The 17,244-nt window shown below is 35.7% G+C and overlaps 1 protein-coding gene and 1 non-coding gene across 3 annotated transcripts in view; both read right to left on the reverse strand.

Annotated features, from left to right (window-relative positions):
- HCN1 (hyperpolarization activated cyclic nucleotide gated potassium channel 1) overlaps window positions 1-17,244 on the reverse strand; it is a 394,861-nt gene that overhangs the window by 134,228 nt on the left and 243,389 nt on the right. The window lies entirely within an intron of this gene.
- On the reverse strand, window positions 5,131-5,236 carry LOC132028983 (U6 spliceosomal RNA). The gene has a single exon (XR_009407630.1). It is a non-coding gene; the product is annotated as a U6 spliceosomal RNA (small nuclear RNA).

Consider the following 17,244-nt stretch of genomic DNA (forward strand, 5'->3'; position numbering starts at 1 on the left):
ATGCTTTTAAATTCATCTTCTTTTATTTATTTATTTATTTATTTATTTATTTATTTGAGAATGAGCAAGAGCAGGAGTCTGATGAAGGGTAGAGGGAGAAACAGACTCCCTGCTGAGCAGGGAGCCCAATGTGGGGCTCAATCCCAAGAGTCCAGGATCATGACCTAAGCAGAAGGCAGACACTTAACTGACTGAGCCACCCAGGTGCCCCAAATTCACCTTCTTATTTACAGCAAAATAGTAACTAAACAAATCAGGAACAGCACATGTTACTTAATTCTAAAGGCATGACCTTAAATTGCAGACAAACAAAGCCATAAATCATAAGCAATGCTAGAACTTGGTATATTGATTATGCAATCTAACAGGATAAGCCTAGGAAATCCTCCACTGTGTAAAAAGCAGAAAGATTGAGCACTTGCAGTTATTTTTAGAAGCCTAATTCCAACTTAAAGCTCTTATCCTATGATGTGTACTCAATGTATTCTTGGTATGTGAGGCTTCTGTGTCAGAGTTACTGCTCTGAGAGAATGTTCTGCTTTGACTCCTTAAGTCCACATAAGCCTTAGACAAATGTAGGTTTTATAAGGTGTGGACTCCCTGACCTCATATACAACTTCACAGAAAATTCAAATACCAAATAATACTTAACAGAGGCAAAAAGCAACTTCTTGATCAGTAGAATCAAACCAAATACACTTTTTACTGGTATTTAGAAAGCTTAAATCCCTGGAGTCTCAGTTGTCTCTGATAAATCAATTCTCCATTTACATTACATTTGAGTGTCAGCGTGTGTGTGTGTGTGTGTGTGTGTGTGTGTGTGTGTGAAATGAGAGAGAGAGAGAGAAAAGAAATTGATTGATTTTTGAGTCTCAGACTCTTTTGTTGCAGCCATAGCTCTGAATTCAGATATAGACTGACTTGGAATTCTATAAGCAAACAAACTATAAAACAGAAAGAAAAAAAATTGAAACAATCTGTTAGTTTCTCTCTCTTTTTTTTCTCTTCCTCTAGCTTTTGATTCTACCAGCTTATTAGTAGACTAGCAAAATGGTGATTCAGACAAAATTCCCATTTCTGATGAGCTCACTTTAGTTCATAAAGTCAGAATAAAAATATTAGATAATTATTCCATATTTAGCCATGATATTACTATCCAAAGAACATATTAATGTGAAGCAGGTTCTCTGTGAACTCCAGTGGACTCCATTTGAAATAGTTCTAATGAACATATGCTAGCTATTCTCTTATAGCACCAAGAGGAAAACTATGGTTAGTTTACTTTTAGAAAAGCAATTTTTAGTCTGTTAATGCATGATAAAAAATATGACCATAAAAAGGCAAACGTTACCCGAACTGGAGTATTCCTGAATACTTTGGTAGAATTCTTATTTCCAGTTATAATATTACCTAATGCCAACACCTCCTATACCTCTGACCATTTTGTTTTTGAGGCATAATAATTAGAAATTCCTGCAAAGAGCACACTGTTTAGTACAATTCCTGTAGAAAACTGACCTATATATAATACCTTACTTAGGAAAAATGCTTAAGTTTCCACAAACTGATAGACTATAAAGAATATCTTCAGACACATCATATAGATGTCTTCCTTAACTTCCTCTGATGTGGAAAGAAACAACTCTGGCTTACTGGCAATGCAAGAGAATGTCTTAATGATTAACAGCATGCATTTCTCGGTCAGTAGGGACTGCTCAGAGAGAAGAGGTAAACATTCAAAGCTTAATGATTTCTCTTGTGCATCACTTCCATGACTCATGCCAGATTTTCCCCAGCTAGTTCTAAAATGATTAAACTGCTCCGATGAGTCAACAGTCTTTCCTTTTCACCTTTCCTTAGGCACTGGTAACAAAGGTTAACAAAATCATATATTGTATTTGCCCGGGTGGGCATATGTGTATTTCTACCCCAGGTTTGCCTAGAGAAGGTGTAGCAAAACAGCTTCCCTCATGTACAATCTGCATGCTGTCGTTGGTAGTGCTGTGATAGCAGGTTCTCTGGACAGTGGAGATGGAACTTTGATCACACTGTAGATGAGGTCTGGGAGAAGAGTACCTAGTTTTCCAATCAGAATCAAGAAAAAGCATGGCATACTCAAAAATCGCTCCCATATCTTCTTCTAAGACCCTAGAAATACCTTGAGCCTTTCTGTTTTAGGCTAGGAAGTCAATGACACAGTTTCTGGAAGATTTTGACTTAAATGCCTGCGTGTTACTTCTAAGTAATTATTCAAATATCCTCTTGCCATGACCTACAGTTTCCTTGCTGGCCCTAAACGTTTCAGGATTGACTCCCAAGACACTAAAATTATATGAGCATAGATAAGCACAGTGTAAACAAAGCATGAAGAGCATCCCAAGACAAATTATTTAGGGAAGGATAAAGCTTGAATACCATAAAATTAAAGGCAAATATGAGAGATAGGATCTTTCAAATGAAAGAAGATAGGATGGGAGTAAATGTGACTCAGGTATACATAAGATAGGGTACAGGCAGATTACCTTTGCTTTGATATGTCCATGGGTTAGCTTTGGATGAGGAATAGCCAGGGCTACAAGAAACTTCAAATAGAAAATGAGTAACACACAAGAGACTAGATCCTAGAGCACTTATCATTTATGATGAAGGTAGAAGCCAAGCAAGGGAGTAGCAGGAGTATTAAAATAAGTCAGGAAGGAAAAAAAAAAATAAGGAAGGAATAAGGTATTTCTATAAATTTACTTGATATCAACACTCTTGAAAGGTAGGGCAGCTTTACCAGAAAAGGTAAAATATACTGACATTCTTTGGAAGCCAATAGGTGCCATTAAAATATAAATGACAGTATTACTGTTCTTATTATTAGTCAGTGCTACACATTGATAATGGCATGGTTGTCTGAGAATCCTAATTATACATGACAATTTGAAGATATTCATATTTGATTTTTGTTACGTATTGTCTCCAAAGTTTGGAAGCTACAGCATGTAGGAGCCAATTTCATAAGCAAAATGGGTGCGTGTTTTTGACAAAATTTAGGTAGAGAAATTTCGGAGATGGAAAAAAAAGGCAGAAGACTATTTAGTATTTACAATGGTAATATAATGAAAGGAGTAAGAAGGGGCAGGAAAATTGGGTTAAAGTAGTGATCCTGAGGGCATTACCCATATTGGAATAAAACAGTATTTTATAACACACTAAGACATTTTAAAAGACAAATTAGATAGTGAACTAAGGCATTTTCAAAGGCAATAATCTACCTTTTGTAATAAGTCGTAATAAAAAAGATTTGTGGAAAGGTCTCTCTTTCAGTAAGTTAAGTGACCAAAAATATTCCTATGAACATAGAATACAAGGGATTAAAGCTAAACCAAAAAGGATTAAAGTATCTCAAAGCATAGCGTGTTGTCTTCAAAATTTAAGAGAAATAACTGAGCCTTGTAGTATACGCTGAATGTTAATAAAATGAACCATTTGAAAACTAAAGAAGTTCAAGAAAACAAACCTTCATAACCAAACGACCATTGCTATCCCATCAAGATACAAATCTGAAGGTATCACACGGGTGCTGAGGCAGCATTTACTAGACTGAGATAGAACTTGTTATATATTCGTATTCACTATTGAGTGAGCTGTGACCGGTCAGTCTCACTCCAAGCAAGAACTTAGTTATTTGTCAATCTGGTCTCCCTCTTCTATGTTGCTCCTTCACATAAAACAAGCAACAAACCCAAAACAAATCTAGTTTACTTTCAGTGAGATGAACAGAGTTGAGTATGACTCATCAAAATAAAACAGACCTCTCTCTTGACCTCTAATCCTGTCTACCAAGATGTTCCCTACTTGGCTTTAAACAGATGTGACAAACTGTGTCAATGCTAAATTCATCTAACCTGAATTTACCATCCATAAGTTCTATTGCCCCTGAACCACCCCATAATTTCAGTTGGTATCACTTAACTGATTCCCTGTCATACTTACCCTTCCTCCACTGCACGCTAACCCAAAGCATCCAGGCAGAAGAGCATCTAAGCAGTATCTGCTTCCATGTCACTCCCTAAATAGTTCTCAGGCTAAGAGTCTTAAAGTACCTGTTTGTTTATCACAAACAACCAACAAATGCACACAAATAACAACCATTGAAAAGAATCCTTCTACTGTCTCCCCCTTTATATTGTATCTGTGCTCTCATTCTGTCCCCAGTACTTCCCTTGAGGACTTACAGGTGTGTTAAAAAGGATACCACAGAGACAAAATGTGTCATTTAGGCCCAGTCCTCAAATCTAGGCTCAATATCCAGTTTACTTGCAGTTTCAATCACCTTCAGAAATCTAGTCTTCATCAGTCAAGAATATTCTGATGGGTTTCAATGAGTCTGGCAGGGGATTTCTCCAACTCCCAAAGGCAGAGGAAGTAATCTGCATGATAAGATCCCCTCCATTTCCCCTCATGGAAAGCAACCTTGTCCATAATAATCCTTTTCTTTTGCTAATCACTTTCTTGCCCTACCCTCTTTCCAGAAAAATCTTCCATTTTGTGCAACTCCTCAGAGATTCCCTCTACTTGTAGGTGGGATGCTGTCGATTTGTGAATCATTTCATAAAGCCAGTTAGATCTTTAAATTCACTTATTTGAATTTTGTTTTTTAACACATGTCACTTGGCTTGAGGCCTTGCTTTTTACTTAGCACTCCTGTGATCAAAAATATGTTATAACAATAATATCATACTGTTAGATCCTATCATCTTATAAGCAGTGGTTAATATTAAACTGACCCTTCGGTTCTTTCACCATCCTTGGATTTTGATTCTGCTCTTTTATTTCTAAAGCTGTATAGGGTTTATTTTCATTATTGCCCTTTTGAATAGAAAAATATAGCTCCTTTTTCTGCCAGTTTTATTGAGATATAATTGACATATAACATTCTATTAAGATTAAAACACAATGATTTGATATATATAATATATAAATATATATTAAAAATACATATGTTTATATATATATATTTATCTATCTATCTTCAAAATTTAAGATAGATAGATAGATAAAGTACATATATATATTTTGCAATATTGCAAAAATGATCACCACAAAAAGTATATTTAACATCTGCCAGTCCACATGGTTACAAAAATATAAAGAATTTTCACACATTTGCACTGTTATCCTTGTTCAGGGATCATGCTAATCTCTGTTTAGTTCCAATTTTACTACATGTTTCTTCCAAAGTGAGCACCAGAACTCTTTCTTTATCCCAATGAAAAACACTGTACCTTTCTGGCATTTTCCTTATTGGGTTGCCACAAATTATAACACAAATTACAATTTACCTCCTCTACTTTAATGCCTTTCCAGTCTTTTCTTTGGAACAGCCAGCAACAAGTCCAACCTAGCCTCCTCCACGCTTCGTTTCCTCATAGCCTGAAGAGTAAGTCAAACTTACCAAGGGAATCACAACAAGCTGGTCACCATGCAGCCCCTCCCTGGCCTTTCAGCCACAGTCTCCCACTCTCCTAACTCCTATACAAAAACCCAGACTGTTCTTGCCACCTCCAACTACTTCCAGTTCCCCAAACAAGACAATTCACTCTCCTCCATGCCTTTAGATGGGCAGCTTTTCTCTTACTCAATATGCATTCTGACCTCCTTCCTCTCTGCCTGGCCATTTCAGCTAGTCTTTCAAGATGGAAACCAGTTTGTGACATGATCAAATATCCACCTTTATCCCTCCAAGTTAGCCCCCCCAGCTAGGTCCAGCTTCTCCTCGATGTAACCCCGGGTTTATGCTTCCATTTATCATGTGATTGCACTGTACCATCTGCTTATTTGTTTGTCTTCAGCAGTATAACCAAAGCTCCCTAAAAGTAGGGACCATACATATCCTAACCATCTTTGTATCACAAACATCCAGTAGTGACTGATACTAATGGAATCTAGGAAAAATATTGAACCGAGAATAACAATATCCGAGCATTAGTCTGTTTGCTAATGTTACTATAGGTACGTTGAATTTTGTTGGAAGTAGAAAAGACAGTACCTTCCCTTGAACTACAAAGGAAACCAGAATCTCTCATTAAGGTTCAGAGTATTTCCACTGTGAAATATGAACTTTAATTTTAATAAAATGGAACAGATGTCCTTAGCAATTTGATCAACTAGTCTCTCATTGATATCTGTATAACAGATGGTATAAATAACTCATGATATATTTAAATGGTGACTTTAAAACTGAAATAATATAAAACATTTCAAATTTATTAGGTATGCTTTCCTTCATGAGTGCCTTTTCGGGGGATTAGCATCCTTGCTAATTTTCAGACATGCTTTCGTATAGTTTCCTCCTCACTTGTTTTCTCCTGGGACGAAGGCAAATGTCCTCTCACAATGATACACTTTTGCTTTTCTAGACTCAAAGTGCTTAAAGTTAAATTTGAAACACCACTCTAATAACGCAAATATCATCATTTACATATTTTCGTCAGGAACCAAAGATGGAACACATACCCAATATACATCAACTGACAACAACCTAACAGAAGTTGCGTTGGTTCCCTTAAATGAGGATGACAAATCTAACATTGACACTGGAATTAACAAATGTGGTCCGTGATCACATGTGGAAATGTGACTAGCCTAGTGGAAATAGTTCTTAGAGTTCCTATGAGGTGAGGCTGCATGGCCCATTTATAAATGGGTAGTAGTTTTTATATGGTGTTCTTATGTAGCTTCCCATGATTTTTGTGTATATGAAAACAAAACAAAAAACACGCTTTTTGCTTTCTGAAATACAATCAATTGAATATGATTATTTTCAATATATTCCAGTGTTCTCTTTAGATAGGGAATAAAAGTGGTAAAGGCTTCTCTGTATTTGGATAAGTCATGAATCCTTGGTGAGCAGGGGACCCTGAGTCATCCTTTTCCTTCCTATTCCTCCCCACTCCCAGCTCATTAAAAAAGATAATGGCAATGCATAACTCTGTGTTGCCAAATTTTAGAATTTCCTGAGCTTCCCAGAATTATTCCCCATGTAGGGACCAAACGACATAGAACACACTTAAATATAATAAAGTTTGATTTTGCTTTGCCAGGGCCCTGAACTAGTTAAAATTGCATAGGACTCAAAACTCAGTAGGTAATGAGAACATCCAAATGTAGTTTTCACTTAGTGCAGTGTCAGGCATTAAATATTAGCGAACTGACTATTTTTGGTGGATGGCCTGAGGTGTTAAGTGGCTACCCATAATTTAGTATTAAACAAATTGCCATTAATAATTAACTTTTGTGACTATCTTAATGTAAACATTTCTGCAATATATTATTATCTGGAAAAATCACACAGCAATTATCAGAGGACCCATTTTTTAAATCAGTATTTAGTACTAAGTTAGGTTAAGGACAGAATCTATAGTTTAGTGTTTCCTAGGTTCTGTAGTATTTGACCTTTAAACTGCTGTTTCGTCATGGCATAGCTATTGCAGAGAAAGTGATCGTGTTATATCCAATTTCATTGCTAAAATAAATACAAGATCACTGCCTCCAGCAGGTAACTGGAAGAAATACAGTGTAATCTTCTTAATTGTGACACCTAAAACAAAACTAAGAATTTTTCTCAAAGCCCTTTGAATGTACTCAAAATGTAAATACATGAAGCAATAGGTTACCCATAGTCAGCAATGATCAATTTAATATGGTCAAGAAGACAAAAGCAGTTTCCTTAAATAAGAGCTACCCAGGGTCTCATTAGTGCAGAGAGAAAAAAAAAAAATCAAGGTCATGCTAAAGGTGCATGACTTTATGGTAGAAAATTTCAACCCTACCAATACCTCCCAGAAAAGAAACCAAAAGCAAGAGCAACAAAAACTTGTCAGGCAGACTTCAAAATCTCGTTTAGACCACTGGACAAATATTAAGGAAAAAAGTAGAAATTCTAAATATGCTGAGGTACATATTTTTACAAAGTCAAGTTGACAAGGTTGGAGACAGGCATGGAATGTCTCTTATTAGAATGACACATAGAATTATCACCACACAAGTCTACATATGGGAAAGTGGGTACCCCAAAATTCTAAAGAGGCAGTTTCGTGTGAATTACATCTTGTGTGGGGGGGTAGGTTTGAGAATTGATTTTATGAATAAAGAAACCACATTTTTTTATTGTCTTTGAATCCTGTCTTACCATATTTAGAATGATCAAAGAAAAAGTGACTAGAATACACTCTGCTAAAATTTAAGCAACATAAGGTGAGAAAACGTATTCATTAAATGATATTTATTCAAACTATATGCAAACATAAAGATTAAACATGTTTACCCCATTGCATGTTTCTACCTATTTTAATATATCATTACATTTATATTATAAAATATTTATGCATATATAAAATGAGGGCAATCACCTATCACAGAGCTTGCCTGAGCTAAAAAATAATGATGATAGCATTAATGGACTTCTAATCTATTTAATATTGTTTTGCAAGCAGCTTTAAAAAACCAAGCAATCTGATCTTTTCTAAATGGCATTATAGTAGGAAAAAGGTCATATGTTTAGGCTGGCAAGCCCATGAGGAAAATAATAGTAAGCTTCCAGTTAGACTCTGATGCTGATAAATCAATGTAACTGTCAACAGCTGGGTCCTGAGATTAACACAGAAGTGGGAACAGAAAGCAAACACAATTGTAAAAATGGAAGCAAATACTGTGCTTATGGACAATAGCCATCTGGGAATTGCTTCCTTGAGGAGTTACAAATAAAGGCAGTTTGCCTGTAGAAAGTTCTAATACCTGTCTGTAAAAGTACTTTATTATGATTTGGAGATTTATACCTAATTTTCTATCCCATTGACATAATCCAACCCAGGAGAATTACCAAAGCACAAATCGCTCATTTGCATTGGCATGACTAATCTTCACTACAGAATATTAGGAAGTAAACAGTGGTGCCTTTATGTTCCTTTGCATATAAATCCCTTTGTATCAGGAAGCATTAATGATGAGGAATTTATGTTTTTGCCAGGTATCCTTTTCAACACTTAAACGAATTAAGGATGAATATCAAACTGTGTCAGACTGGGCTTGCTTAAAAGTATCAAATATTATGTGCCTTGTTTGGGGGAGCTGATAGTGTGACATACTGTGACACTATAAAGCTCCCTTTGTTGAACAACCTTACAGGACTCTAACCTATTATTTCATATCCTGAAAGAACCAGGGCATAGGTATTAGGATGAGAGAGTCTCAAGGAAACACTGGAACAGTTTACCATGGGGATGTTTACCTACTACTCACAAGTTCTTAATGAGAGGTACTTCGGATGCAAGAAATCAGTATCTTAGAAGCTAATACCTTCAAAGGGTTGGGAATGAAAAAGGAAGAAGTGAACATCAGCCAGGAATTAGGATACTGGAGCAATCAAGAGCCAGAAGTCCCCAAAGATATGTTAGTAAGTGAGCAAGTGTTTCTACTGGAGATGTCTCTTCAGAATAAGCTATCATACTGGAAATCTTCCCCTCCATGTCTGTCCTTCACCCCTCTCTACCCTGCTCTTTATCTAGGAAACTGACCCTTGTAGAATACAGTTAATAGGATCCCTTGCCTCTGACTTCCAGTTGGATTCAATCATCTGACACAGAAGCAAGGGAAGAAGGAGAATGTAGTCAGTACTCGAGCTTCCACTTTGAAGAGAGTGAGTTGGCTATGTTTTTTCTTAAAAGTAACAACTCTTATCAATGCAGCCCTATCTATACGACCCCCTTTTCTGACTTTCGGTGTTGGTAACTGTTCTGTGATAACTATGCCTAGGCACCCTGCTATCCCTTGTGGTCACTCATATCCCATCCACAACCTGGTAAACAATCCTCTTTTGATTTTTTTTAAATTATTAAAATTTATTCAAGTATAATTAACCAACAGTATAATGTTAGTTTCAGGCATACAATATAACGATTCAACAACTCTATATATTATTCAGTTCTCATCATGATAAGTGTACTCTTTATCCCCTTCACCTAATTCACCCATCCCCCCATTCACCTTCCCTCTTGGAGCTACCAGTTTGTTTTCTATATTTAAGAGTCTATTCTTTGTCTTTTTCCTTTTTTTTTTTCTTAAATTCTGTATACGAGTGAAATCATTGCCTTTCTCTGACTTATTTCACTCAGCATTATATCCTCTAGATCTATCCATGTTGTTGCAATGGCAAAATTTCATCCTTTTTGTAGCTGAGAAATATTATACTATATTTCTTTTTTATCCATTTATCTAAGGATGAACATTTTGGTTGCTTCCATATATTGGCTATTGTAAATAATGCTGCAATAAACATAAGGATACACATATCTTTTTGAAGTACTGTTTTCCTTTTCTTTGGGTAAATAGTAGTGGAATTATTTGAACAAATGGTAATTCTATTTTTAATTTTTTGAGGAATCTCCATACTGTTTTACACAATGGCTGTACTAGCTTGGATTCTACTAAACATTTGAAGAAGAATAAGTACCTATTCTTCTCAAACTATTCCAAAAAATAGAAGAGGAAGGATAAATTATGATACCAGTATTGCCCTGATAGAAAAACCAGATAAAGACACCACAAAAAAAGAGAACTACAGGCCAATACCTCTGATGAACATAGATGCAGAAATCCACAACAAAGTACTAGCAAACTGAATCAAAAAATACATTAAAAAAATCATCCAACATGATCAACAGAGACTTATTCCAGGGATACAAGGGTGATTCAACATTCACAAATCACTTGATGTGATATATCACTTTAAGAAACCAAAGGATAAAAACCATATGAGCATTTCAGTAGATGTAGAAAAAGCATTTGACAAAGTACCACATCCATTCACAGTAAAAACTCTCAACAAAGTAGGTTTAGAGGGAACATTATCTCAAAATAATAAAGGCCACAAAACACTTAGAGTGAACATACTTAATGGTGAAAAACTGAGAGCTTTCCCTCTAAGATCTGGAACAAGATAAGAATGTCTACTCTCACCACTGTTATTCAAAATAGTACTGGAAGTCCTAGCCACAGCAATTAGACAAGAAAGAGAAATTAAAAGGCATCCACTGGTAAGGAAGCAGTAAGATCTTCACTATTTGCTGATGACATGATACTTTGTATAGAAAACCTTGTAAGACTCCCCCCAAAACTATTAGAATTGATAAATGAACTCAGTAAAGTCACAGAATACAAAATTAGTGTACATAAATCTGTTGCTTTTCTATACACTAATAGTGAAGTAAAAGAAAGAGAAATTAAGAAAATAGTCCCATTTACAATTGTACGAAAAAGGATAAAATATGTAGGAATAAACTTAACCAAAGAGGTAAAAGACCTATGTTCTGAAAAGTATAAAACATTTATGAAAGAAACTGAAGATGATACAAACAAACAGAAAGATATTCCATGCTCATGGATTAGGAGAACCAATATTGTTAAAATTTTCATACTACTCAAAGCAATCTTCAGATTTAATACAATCCCTATCATAATAGCAGCAGCATTTTTCACAGAACTAGAAATCTTCCTCTTTTTAAAATGTTCCACTACTTTGTAACTTCAAAGCCATCCATCCCTGTGGCAACCCTACCTGTGTGGTGCTTTAGATAGAAAAGAAACACCTGGAGATATAGAAATAAACCTTCCTGAAAGTCAAGAAATGTAGGCTCAAGAGATCAGTCACTAATAACTTTAAGAACCTAAGAAAGTCATTTACCTTCTCTAGCTATCTTTTCATTTTAAAAAAGAAAATTTGGACTTCTGGATTCTAAGGTTCATTTCTACATCTCAAATTTTATCTTTCCATTATTCTAGACACAGAAGTAATCTGATTATAAGAAAATCAGTGTCTGTTATCTCACACCCTTCTTGTATCTTGGGGCACACTGTTGATTGCTTTATCAATATCCATTCCCTTTTCCTTACAGAATCCCCAAAGATTTGGTGTGGCAATATGGTCAGCACAATAAAATAGGTTATTTATACTTTTTAGAAGAATGGGGCAGCCAAATGATTCATTACTGGTCAATGAGGTAAAAGTCAAAGTTACTGGGTGGGGTTTCTAGAAACATAAGACAATGTCCCAATTGGGGTTGTCTTCTCTGCCATTTGGCTTTTCTCTTCTCACCTGAAATGTGGACTTGATGGCTGGGGTAGGGAAGCCTTCCCAACAGTACCATCAGCAGTTGCATCCTGTGACAAATGGAGGGTGGGCGTGGATAACATCATGGAACTGGCATTCCAGACCTGAACAGCCTATTTTTCAATTTATCACCTGGTAGACCTAATTTAATGCACTTTTTTGACTTTCTGTAAGTTGTCTGTGTCTCTTTAACTCATAGCAAAACATTACCATTAAGTTACACACACACATACACACACGCACACTCCACATTCCTTATAACACTAAGGTCAGAACTCTACCCTGATGTCCCAATAAGCTCTCCTTCCCCTTCCTTGACTTATATTAAATCCACTCCTCAAAATTTACCAGAACTGTGCTAAAACCACACAGGGTTTTAACTTCTAATTCTGAAAGTCATAGGTAACTTGTTTTAATTCATGAGATTTACTTAATCTATAACTTATCCATTTACAGTTAAATACCCAAGAGAAACTCTTGCACAGGAATGTGTGTAAAGAAAAATGTTCAGGGAAGACTGGGTGGCTCAATCAGTTAAGTGGCTGCCTTCAGCTTGGGTCATGATCCCAGTGTTCTGGGATCAAGTCCCACATTGGGCTCCTTGCTCGGCAGGAAGCCTGCTTCTCCCTCTGCCTCTGCCTGCTTGTGCACTCTCTCTCTCTCTGAGAAATAAATAAAAACAAAATCTAAAAAAAACCCACAAAAAACAGTTCACAGCAGCATGGCTTTTAACAGAAAAAAAAAAAAAAAAAAAACCAAAAACCTGTCAATAGTATATATACACTCTGGAATATTATACTGCATTGAAAATGAGTGCTTTGCAGCAACATGCAATCACATGGATAAATATGTCAACAAAACAGTGAGTAACAGAAGCATATCCTATAAAATAACACACAGCTTATTAACCTTTTCATTAAGTTAAAAAAAAAAAGAAAACCAAACAATGTATTTTGAAAAATGGGACTGTTGAGATACACTTTTGTTTTTACAACTGTTTTTTAAACAGGAACTGAAAAATACAGAATTCAATGTTGAGTGTCAATTTTCTAATTTATAGTTATTAAGTAAATATGTACATGTAGACAGACTAAGTGCCTTCTATGGAAACCAAGTGTCTTCTACAGAAATTAGGAAGTTGACTTTCCATTTTGTTGGAGATACCTATGTACACAGCACAACTTAAACATGCTAAAAGCACAATGTCTAGCTCATAAATATTCTTTAATTTCACTTTTTAAAAAATAATCAAATCTCTCCAAGAAAGCCTTCTAAATTCAGGCAGATTTTTCCTTTCATTCCCCATAATTTATCAGCTTAGAACAATATGTATCAATAAAGTATGCCACTCCTTTTACAACTCTGCCATTCAAACTCCTTCAGCGTCTTATGTGTTGCTGGGATGTTAATGGGAGAAACATCAAGCTCACAGAGGGGTCTAAGCACTGATAATTGCATGTGGTTGAATAGTACAAGACACGAAACCCTTCAGTAACAATCTCCTAAATTCAGCTTCTTTCAGCTCAGCACTGAAAGTTCCTCACAATCAGGTCTTAGTCAATTTTTCTATCTTTCTAGCTTTTTCTATCTCAGTCCTTCCCCAAAAACTTCACTACAGCCAAACTCCTACTTCCCCCCACAAACAGCCCATGGACTTCCCTGCATCAGAGTTCCTCCCAAGGAGTAACTGTTCACTATATTCCACATGCATGGGAGGCTCTTCTCCTTTCTACCGATTTAAATTCTATCCATTCTTCAAAATTCAGCTCAATTTTTATCACTTCCTTAGCGATATTTCCTTAGAATTGCTGTAACAATTTTCATTAGTAAAATCACTTGCTATCACATCTGTACCATATTATCTGTTCCTATCTCACTAGCTTACCATCATCATAGGCCAGGACTTATCCCAGGGTCTGGCACATGAGAGAGGTTCAGTGAAGAGTTCCTGATTGCCTGGATTCCAAAATGTCTTCAACTACTATGTTGGGATTTTCTTTAAAGTGTACAATTTTATTTTTCTGTCATCTTCCCAAGTAAACTTCTTTGACAGAAAGAGCTGTCTATCACATACTTATTTCTCTGACCTTGCCAAGTTCATTGCTCATAAAAAAAAATACTCCATAAAAATTACTGATTTACTTTAAAAGGATAAGAACATTATTAAATTTGTGATTAAGAATTACCTCAACATATTACTTGCTTTGCTTTAAAAATACACAAAGAAGCCAAGTGCCTTCTATAGCTTTTAGGACGTTGACATTTATCTCTGGGTAAGGTCACCTAAGATTCAGAATCAAAAGCTAGAGGGAAAAACAAACAAACAATAACAACAAAAACTCAGTACTCTAGGAAACAATCTGAGAGTTACAGAAGAGAGGGGAGTAGGAAGATATGGTAACTGGGTATCATATGAAACTAATGAATCATTGAATGCTGCATGAAAAACTAATGATATACTATATGCTGGCTAACTGGACATAATAATAATAATAAAAATCTCAACACTTGTCATAAATAAATTTACCAAAATATTCTGACGTTTTTGAGAAAAATGACATTTTCACTATCAGATGGCATGGAATGCCACTATTAATTTATAATACTATTACATTATTTCCCAAACTGTATTTGAGGATTTGTTTTCGTTAATAAAACTTAACATATTCTCAGTATACATATTTTCATTTTCTTTATTGTTGTCTATGTTGCAAATTTATGTTAAATATGGACAGACATGTCCTACAGTATTTTAGGTCTTCATTAATAGACACATTTATTTATATTAAACCAATAATTCAATAGAAGAATAATTTCTACTACTACTGTCTACCCTGAAAAACATTTTCATTTTTTCATAGTTTTCATACTATATATGTGTGTGTGTGTGTGTGTGTATGATGTGCACTTACAGATACACACACATAGGGAGCTTATGTGTTACTCATAAGAAATTATCTGCAACGTCATTAATGATAAAATATGCTTTAAATCAAGGAATCACTTCTTATAATTTCTTTAACAGTACTGTGTGTTTAGTATGTGAACATAATGACATCAGGGAAGATGACATTGATGTGTTATTACAATTACCTAGCATATAATGCCCATCGCACAATGAGTAATTAACAGCAGATGAGTGGTGGTTTGGGATTTTCTTACCAAAACTTTAAATGTGTCCCTTGTTGCAGGGAACAGTATGAAGTCATTACCATAAATTCAGCTGCAGCGGTGTATGTTCACAATTAACAGCTTGTATCGTCTTATCTTATTCTTTCACAATAAAGTACTTACTTATATAATTTATATTCATATAATACTAATTAGCTCCATCTGTGTGGCATTTTATTTAATACTAAGAAACAACTATGGGATCATTGAATAAATTAAAAAATCATGCATTAAATCCTTGGATATAAATGGCGTGAATACATGAAATAACCATAGGTTAATTTCTGGCAACCCACTAGTAATCCCATCAAGATGTCAAATAATCCTTTCAAGTATTACAGAGCGATTTAGTAATGTTAGCTGAGAAGATAATAGAAGATATTTCATATGAAGATGGTAGTGATGGAAAGAAAGAATGAGGAGAAGGAAGAGTTAGAGGAGGGAATAATCTAACCCCGTGCAAGTGAGAGAAAATAAACAACTAACCATGCAAAAGGCTAATTAACAGAGCAGGGAAAGACGACATGTTTGAGCCATTTGGATCATTTCACTGTTGTGCAGTTTAAAATGAATTATAAAATTTATAAATAAAATTAATTGCAATTACTGAGATTCTGGACTAGAAAAGTAATGTGATTCATTCTTACTGTTTGATCGATGGATTGATTAAGAGATTCTAATGACAGGAAGGTATGACATGGGATCATGCGAGGAGAGAAAGGAGGCTAGCTGTTTAGCTAGGAGGCTTTATCTGTGATTTAAATATGAAATAAGGACGACCTGAAACAGAGAGACATTTGGGAATGGCAGAAGAAGGAACGCACACAAAGCGTACAACAAACCGAGATTTAGAACTTGATGATGTGGAAAACAAAAATGAGTGGATGGTGGTGTAATTCTGTGGGAATAACAAAGTAGATACCAGGAGTTTACCCTCCTGAGGCTCCACAGGCAAGATTCTCCCGTTCCTTCTAACCTGAAGAAGGGCTTCATCTCTCCCTGCAGTTAATTCTGCTTAACTGTTTGAATAGGCAAAATGGTTTAGATAAGTGTGAGGATCCCTCACAGAAAGCTACCAGTTCTCTTCATGGAGGAGCAAAAATTTTGACAGAATCTGTCCCTGAGGACGGTTCAGAAGTGCTTAATATCTGCTCCCCACGCGAATTCTGAGAAAGTTTTGTTATGTGTCTAAGTATAGGGGGGGAAACACAATTCTTCTCCAGTCACCAGGCAAACTAAAGGAAAAGGAAAATGTTAAACTTCAGTGCAGAGAAAAGGGAAGTGGAATCTGAATTCATAAAACCACCACCATATACACACCACTTGGCGGTGTATATACCTCTGCTACAGAAGGCATGTTCACATGGTCCTGCTGCTTCCCATGAGAGGAAGGAATGGTTGGCTTCCCAACATTTGCTAGGAGTTGACTCCTACACAGCCAGCTGATACTGGTCAGCTCTGCATTTCTTTAAATGTTTTCTTGCTAAGGTGATTTTTACTGCTTCTTGTTTCCAAGATACCAAGAACTGAATGCATTATAATTTTCTACCCTTAAATGTCAAAACAAAATAAACAAACAAAAACACCCAATGGCTGTCCCCAGAATGCGCTTCACTGACCTATCTTTAAAGATGTGTGTGTGTGAGAGAGAGAGAGAGACCAGTGGTCTAAAACCCATGTTTTGGTTCATTAAAAACATTTTTAAAAATTCCACAATTTTCAGTGTTTAGGGTTAATGTTGAAGCCTCATAGATGCTCTGCTGAGAAAAATCCTTCTGCCTTTTCCAAAAAGTTCTGAATATTTATGTGTTCTCCAAAATCCAGTCAGCCTTTCCTTTTATATAACCCTAGTTTCTCTTGCAAATTAACTTGCAACATCCAAGTGCTTTAGTAGATTTGACCAAGTTGTAGATTTTGAT

This window comes from Mustela nigripes, chromosome 12, assembly GCF_022355385.1.
Source record: "Mustela nigripes isolate SB6536 chromosome 12, MUSNIG.SB6536, whole genome shotgun sequence".
Taxonomy (NCBI): Eukaryota; Metazoa; Chordata; class Mammalia; order Carnivora; family Mustelidae; genus Mustela; species Mustela nigripes.